Below are 8216 nucleotides of genomic sequence, written 5' to 3'. Positions count from 1 at the left end.
CCTCTCTAGGCCATAATTACCAATACACCACAGACATGCTGGTTTATAATTGTTGTGTATCTCAGGGTCTTACAAATAGCTTCATAGAGTTAAAAGTCCATGAGGATGAGCACAAAGATCTCCATGCATCCAGATGAAATGGGCTGGAAAGACCTGAGTCATGCACTCATTGTAGGAAGTGGTCTTCTTCTGAGAAAGGGCATTTACAAGTAACCTGGATACTGTCATTGTAGAGAAGCAAGCATTAGCTTGCATTAGGTGGAATAGAAAAAATACCTCATTGAGCTTGAGCCCATTCTTCGAAGTGAGGTGTCAAAAAAATGGAACAATAAGCACCACATGTACTCCCCATCAAATTGGCACAAACTGATCAACACTAAGGTGCTCATATTTTAGTAATAGTAACTGGGACATGGGGGTTGGGGGTGAGTAAACTCACAAGTAATGAATTTGGTGAGGATTGTATGGGGGAAGTGTTAGGGACTGACATTATAATTTCCTAGTTTAAGAATTAAATTTAGTATCATATGTGCTCTGCCCAGAGCATTTAAAAGTAATGTGTTCTGGACAAGGTCCCTATGACAAACAAGGTTTTTGCCCAGAGGTATAACAAAGGACCTGAGCTGCAAGTAAACAAGAGCTGCCCAGCCCCATGGCTATGGGAGTGTGGAAGCCACACAATAAACACATTGTTCCTGTGATTGCTGCTTAAGCCCCATAAGATGGCTGGTTAGTCAATGACGGGTAAGACCCATCAAGGGAGGGGTGACCTAAGCCAGTACAGCCACAGGGGGAATCAGCCTATAAAGAACTGGGGATGAGAAATGCCCCCTGTGGCTGCCTTGCCCAACCTTGTCTTTGATCTATGCCTGGCACCTTGAGCAACTGCCTGAAAACCTTGAGTCAAGGGACATCTGTGTCCTTAGGCTACGTGTTCCAGAATGTATGGCCATTGCTGCAATGCCTGGGTGGTCACATACAAGGAAGTAACTTCAATTTTGGGGGGGTATAAAAATAAAACAGCTGACAAGTTCAGCACTGCAGTCTTGTAACTGTCTTTGTGTGTGTCTGTGTGTCTTTTTGTGTTCTGTCTTCATCCCTCGTCCTACAAACAGGCCATGGCAAGTGGCGCAGTGAGCAGTGTCTTGAACCCTGGAGGGTCTTGAACCCTGAACAGAGTCTGCGTCATTTTGGGATGGGAGGAACGAGCAGGGGCCCCTTTGGTTATTGGTAAGTGGCATCCAACAGGGGAATCTTGGGAAAAATGGGAGATACCCCCTCCACTGCAGAGCAGGGATACAAAAAGTTAATTTAGGTTTGTTAAACTCTGTAGGGGTAGAAGTAAAGGACGGGACCCTAAAGCCTTTATTCGCTTTAGTGCAGAAACATTGTCACTGGTTTCAATCTCAATCACAAATTCAGCTAAATTTACATAGCTGGCAGCAAGCTGTTAAAACCTTGTGTGCTGCCCATCAGCAAGGGGATATCATTGATTTTAAAATTTTGTCATTTTGTAGTGCTGTTACTTAGTCTCTATGGGTGTCTTTTCCCCCACCCCACCTCCAGCAGGAACTCTCCACCTGTGCAAAACCCTGATTTGCTATACTGTGAGGTAGTCAGAAAATGCATTACTGAGAAGATACATTTGAATAATCAACCAAAGGAAGTGAGGGGGTTAGCCATGCATATAGATGGAGGAAGATTAACTGAGACACGGATAATTATTTTTCATACTTTCTTAGGCAAGAGTATGTCTGGGGTCATGTAAAAAGTTGACAGGGACAATGGTTTGTATGTCACCATGGTGGCAAAGAATTGTTAGATTTGAGCACTGTTAGAGGAAGCTGGAAATAATGGATATTGTTTGAACATTAGTGAGTATGAGATTGAGATTACAGAAAGTTTTAAAATGATGATAATGACAATGTCTATGGTATGACCCTCGAATGAACAAATAAGACAGATCTAGAACTAAATTGACCAATTGGTCAATTTAGGAGCCAACAAATTGGAATGATCATCTTTGTGGCTGTTAAAATCTCCAAAAAGTATGGCAGAACCACCTTGAGTGACAGTGAGGTAAGAATTGGCACCTTTAAGGTACAAGAAGAAATGACCCTGGAAGCAGTCAATGATTTTTATAAGGAAAAGTGGAATCTGGCATAGTCATATTGAGATTACAACCTAGCAATAATCATTAACTGAAACAGCAATATGAGCTGGAAGTAGCAGTGAGAAGCAACCAACATGAGGTCTTATCTGTAGGCCTTCAGCATGAGAACTACGGTAGAAGGAAATGCCTCACTTAAGTGGAAACACGGAGAGGAGAAACAGGAAAGCAATAAAAGAAAGGAAATGTTCACATAAGACACTGGACTGGTAGAGATTCTGCTTATTATTGACCTGAGATCCAAAGGATCAAATGAAAGGAGATTCGGGGTGTGTGTGTGGCGGGGGATGAGATTTATGATGAACACAGGAAAGTTATAGTGCTGGAAGGATTCAATATATAAACATTCACTTTAAAAATTGGCAATCCCTAGTTGAAGAAAAATGCAATATCTTCAAAATCATGGAAGTCACAAATCTTCTGGACTTCCTATGGAATGTTTTTGAAGAGCATAATTCACTATAGTGTTATCTGAGAATATAGAATTTTTTTTACTGCTATGTAGAATAGTACTTACCAATAATAAGTTGGAATAAATACAAACCAAATTTATTTTGAGTGAAAAACATTTCTGTGGATACTCCTGATGTTGGGTACCTGTGACAGGGCTGATAATTGTCCCCCGAAACCCAGTGGAAAAATTAGTGAAATGTGAGTAAAATCTGATGTATCTTTAAGAGTAATGTGTCAATGTTCATTTACTAGTTTTGACAAATTTAGCTGTGGTATTGTAGGTTGATAAGAGTAAGGGAAATAGCAGTGCAAGGTTGCTATGCTCTCTTAGTAACTTTTCTGTTAATCTAAAATTATTCCAAATGAAACGTTCATTAAAAAGAAAAAAATGTTCAATTTGTGTTAGCAAAATTCAAGCAATCCCAGCTTCATCATGTACTAGCCACGTGTCATTGAACAAATGACTATGCCTCAGCCGCCTCAGCCATAAAAGAGATAGTAATACTTGTTAAAGCTGCCTGACTCGTGAAAATAAACAGCTCTTGTTAGTGTATTTTGCAAAGTAGAAATCAAATATTGATGTCAGCATTAATTAAGCAGTATCTACGTATGGACACAAAGCAAGCTAGAAAACTGAATCTGTCTTATGAATATAACATGTGTTTTCAAAATCATGCCTATTTTTAATTATACCCATTCTAAACTTGCAATGAAACTGCTTAATTCATGTAATCCTTTTAGAAAACATGTTAGTAAATAATTTCAGAATTATAGACATGTCTATGTTTTTTATATTGGTAACCCCAATTGTAACATTTATTCTGAAGCTGAAATGAGATGGGTAAGTTTTATAATGAAAGATGGTGCCAGGTCATTTATAATAGTAAACATTGAGAAATATCTAAAATATTCAATGATATGAATAAGTTTATGTAAATCAGGCTACCAGAATTTAATAATACTTGGTGCTATATATATTAAACACTAAAATATGAGGACATAGGAGAAGCATTTTTATTTCAGTTAGAAAAACACTAACTATTGTAATTATTTTGCTCATTTGTACAGATTTTTAAATATAATTTTATAGTCTTGAAGGAATCAAAAGCATTATAGTAACTTTTTATTTGCAATGTAAATATCACTATTATTAGAATATTTAAAATTAAACATCAAGTTTAAAAACCACAATGCCATGTTTTTAATCATCTAAATAGCTCAGTAAAAGGAGGTGGGGGTTTGGGGATAAATCCTTTGAATAGATGGAATTAACATGATAACATAACACAGAATCATACATAAAATTATGAACTCTTGTATACTTTCCACAAACAGCCATAACATGGGGCCAGACCTCCATGTCCTCTACACACACACTTTGGTATCAATGTTAAATTCACATTCTCTAGGTAGCAGCTTATTGTGTACATATTTCTCCTGATCTTTCCTGATGGCCACACCTTTAATATGCCAGAGCTTCACCTTAGATTGCTCAGGACCCCCTTGTAGCATCTCTTGCAGGTGTGACCTTGGGAAGCTGACCTCTTCATGCCGACTATCCACATTGCCTACTGTGCTCTATCTCAGTCTGGCTGTCTTTTATCATCAGAGATACTAATATTAGTATTCCAAACATAATCTTCTTTTCAATTGGCATATTTGGGTAAATTTCTGTCTCTAATTTCTGAGATATTGTCTTCCTTCCAAAAAGGTTTTTTAATGCATGAAGTAAATGACAAGCAGTCTGATGAGGTAATTTCTCCTGTCATTCTTTTTTTATTATTAGATTCCTAGTAAATATGAAATTCAACATGCTTTAATTTACATATGTGATATTGGGCTGACAACTAAGAGTTGATGAGAATCAGAGTGTGAAAACATAATTTTCTTTCTTTTTTTTTATTACTTCATATTATGGGGGTACAGATATTGTTAGGGTTACATATCTTGCCCCTCCCCCCTTCCCCACCCCACTATGCCAGAGCTTCTAGCGTGTCCAGCCTCCAGGTGGTGCACACTACACCCACCTTGTAAGTATATATCCTTTCCCACTTCCCCCCTTCCACTTGCCCAATTCCTTATTACAGGTTTTTTTTCAGACATTTTGGTTACAATGTATATCTTTACCTCTCCCTAAAAAGGGATAGAGGTAATCCCTTCCCCCCAACAATGCTCACCAGTTCCTTAAGATGTGGGTCTCTCCCCCCCCCCAATCCCTGTTGAACACTACCGTTTTTTGAGCATAGTTTCAGTCAGTCAGTACCAATTTGATGGTGAGTAGATGTGTAGCCCATTTTCCAGATCTTGTGTCATCTCACTTTGTATTACGGTCTTAAGCTTCATCCAGGATAGCATAAACGGTGCTAGCTCACTGTCATTTCTTAGGATTGAGTAACATTCCATTGTGAGCATATACCACATTTTAGTTATCTACTCATGAATTGACGGGCACTTGGGTAGTTTCCATGCCCTTGCAATAGTGAATTGTGCGGCCATAAACATTTGGGTGCAGATGTCTTTATAATAGAGAGACTATGTTCTTTTGGGTAGATGCCCAACAATGCTATTGCTGGGTCAAATGGTATTTCTTTTCTTTTTTTTTTTTAAAGGACTCTTTTTTTTTTATTTCAGCATATTATGGGGGGTACAGATTTTAAGGTTTCAATAAATGCCCTTTCCCCCCTCCCCCCACAAGTCTGAGTTTCCAGCATGACCATACCCCAGATGGTGCACATCTCACTCATTATGTATATATATACACCCGCCCCCCTCCCCCCTGCCCAATACCCTATTACTGTAGTACCTATGTGTCCACTTAGGTGCTACTCAGTTAATACCAGTTTGCTGGTGAATATATGTGGTGCTTGTTTTTCCATTCTTGGGATACTTCACTTAGTAGTATGGGTTCCAGCTCTAGCCAGGAAAATATAAGATGTGCTATATCACCATTGTTTCTTAGAGCTGAATAGTACTCCATGGTATACATATAGCATATTTTATTAATCCATTCTTGGATTGATGGGCACTTGGGCTGTTTCCACAGCCTTGCAATTATGAATTGTGCTGCTATAAACATTCGAGTGTAGGTGTCTTTTTGTAGAGTGTCATTGGATCTTTTGGGTAGATGCCCAGCAATGGGATTGCTGGATCAAATGGTAGATTCACTTGTATCGCTTTAAGATATCTCCATATTGCTTTCCACAGAGGTTGAACTAGTTTGCAGTCCCACCAGCAGTGTAGGAGTGTTCCTGTCTCTTTGCATCCTCTCCAGCATTTGTTGTTTTGGGATTTCTTGATACAGGCCATTCTCATTGGGGTTAGGTGGTATCTCATTGTGGTTTTGATTTGCATTTCTCTAATGATTAGACATGTTGAACTTTTTTTATATGTTTGCAGGCCATTATTCTGTCTTCTTTGGAGAAGTTTCTGTTCATATTACCTAAGGTGATCTACAGAATCAATGCAATCCCCATCAAAATACCACCAGCATTCTTAACAGATCTAGAAAAAATAATTCTTCCCTTTGATGGAACCAGAGAAACCCATGTATAGCCAAAGCAATCTTAAGTAAAAAGAACAAACAGGGAGGCATCAGTCTTCCTGACTTCAAACTGTATATAAAGCAATAATAGTTAAATCTGCCTTGTACTGGCACAAGAACAGAAACATCAATATGTGGAATAGAACTAAAATTCCAGAGATGAAACCATCTGGATACAGTAACCTAATCTTTGATAAAGCAGACAAAAATATACTTTAGGGAAAAGATTTTCTCTTCAATAAATGGTGCTGGAAAAAGAGGCTAGCAACATGTAGAAGAGCAAATCAGGATCCCAACCTCTCACCTCTCACAAAAAATTCACTCAAGATGGATAACAGACCTAAACCTAAGGCATAAAACTTTAAGAATCCTAGAAGAAGATGTTGGGAATACCCTATCAGATATTGGTCTAGGCAAAGAATTCATGAGGAAGACCCCCAAGGCAATCACTGCCGCATCAAAAATAAACAAATGGGATCTGATCAAATTAAAAAGTTTCTGAACTGCCAAGAAACCGATCGTTAGAGCAAATAGACAACCCACAGAGTGGGAGAAAATATTTGCTCTCTACACTTCTGATAAAAGTCTAATAACAAGAATCAACCTAGAACTTAAAAGAATAAACAAGAAAAAGTCAAACAACTCGATCAAGAAAACATCATTTTCTGACCCCCATTAAAGCTTTTGTTATAACATTATGTTACTTCTTTCAGTAGTGGTATATCCCTTAAATTTATTGTCCAAGAATATTTTTCAACATTTTTACTCTTAACCTTGCTTTATAAAAAAAAGTTTAATATTTTATTTTCCATCAGATACCACCACCAATCTCTTCCATAATTTCCTCATGGCATTTTTTATCTCCTTATTCCTGACAGTATAAATCAGAGGATTGAACAAGGGAGTCAGGATGGTGTAAACTACTGCCAACATTTTGTCAGAGGAGAAAGTCGATGGAGGCCGTGTGTATACATACATGCATGGGACAAAGAACAAAACCACAACAGTAATGTGAGATCCACAGGTAGACAGAGCTTTTCTCCGTTCTTTGGAACTATGAGTTCTCAGAGAGAAGAAGATGACACCATAGGAGACAAGCAACAAGGAGAAGATTATGATGCAGAAAAACCCACTGTTGGCTACAGCAAAAAAGCCAAAGACATGAGTGTCAGTGCAGGCAAGCTCCAATAATGGATGCAAGTCACACAAGAAGTGATCGATGACATTGGGACCACAAAAGGGCAATTGGAAAATAAAGAGTATTTGTATTGTGGAATGCAAGAAACCCCCTGTCCAGGCTACCCCAATCAGAATGCCACAGAGCCTCCTGTTCATGATAGAAGAGTAATGCAAAGGCTTGCAAATGGCCACATACCGATCATAGGCCATGGCTGTGAGGACAATCATCTCTGTCCCACTAAAGAAGTGTTCACCAAAAAGCTGTATCATGCAGCCTTCAAAGGAGATGGTTTTCTCTCATAGAGGGAGTCCATGACCATCTTTGGAGTGAAAACGGAAGAGAAGCATGCATCTAGGAAGGACAAGAAAGCCAGGAAGAAGTACATGGGGGACCCCAGTAGAGCAGGGCTGCTGAGAATGGTTACTCCAATTAGTGTATTGGCCCCAATGGTGGCAATATAGACAGACAAAAACACAACAAATAATATTTTCTGAACCTTTGGATTCTGTGAAAGCCCCAGGAGGATGAACTCAGTTACAAAGCTTTGGTTTTGCATGATTTCCAAGGAAAAGGTGACACTTCCAACGGTGATCATCATGTAGCATCTGCAGTTATGACAAAGAATATTTTATTTGGTTCAATTTAATGTATTATAGTCATAAAAATATCTTAAATGTTTCTGTTGTCACTGAACACCAAATTAGAAATTGTTGAAGATAGTGTTGAAAGTCAAACAAAACTCGGTTGGATTTAAATTACTGAAGGCCTTGAAAGAGGCCATAGTTTCAATATGGGGGAAAGAAAGCATCCCCATGTGGCAGAGCAGAGAAATAGTTTTCATCTTATATGCCAGCTTTGATAATTTCCTGGTG

General features: G+C 38.5%; 1 pseudogene; it reads right to left on the bottom strand.

Moving 5' to 3' along the window:
- Positions 1-6965: 6965 nt before the first annotated feature.
- On the bottom strand, positions 6966-7900 carry LOC105884169 (olfactory receptor 4C15-like; annotated as a pseudogene).
- Between the last annotated feature and the right edge of the window lie 316 nt (positions 7901-8216).

This window comes from Microcebus murinus, chromosome 4, assembly GCF_040939455.1.
Source record: "Microcebus murinus isolate Inina chromosome 4, M.murinus_Inina_mat1.0, whole genome shotgun sequence".
NCBI lineage: Eukaryota > Metazoa > Chordata > Mammalia > Primates > Cheirogaleidae > Microcebus > Microcebus murinus.
The sequence above is the reverse complement of the archived record's forward strand: the minus strand, read 5'-3'. Positions and strand labels throughout refer to the sequence as shown.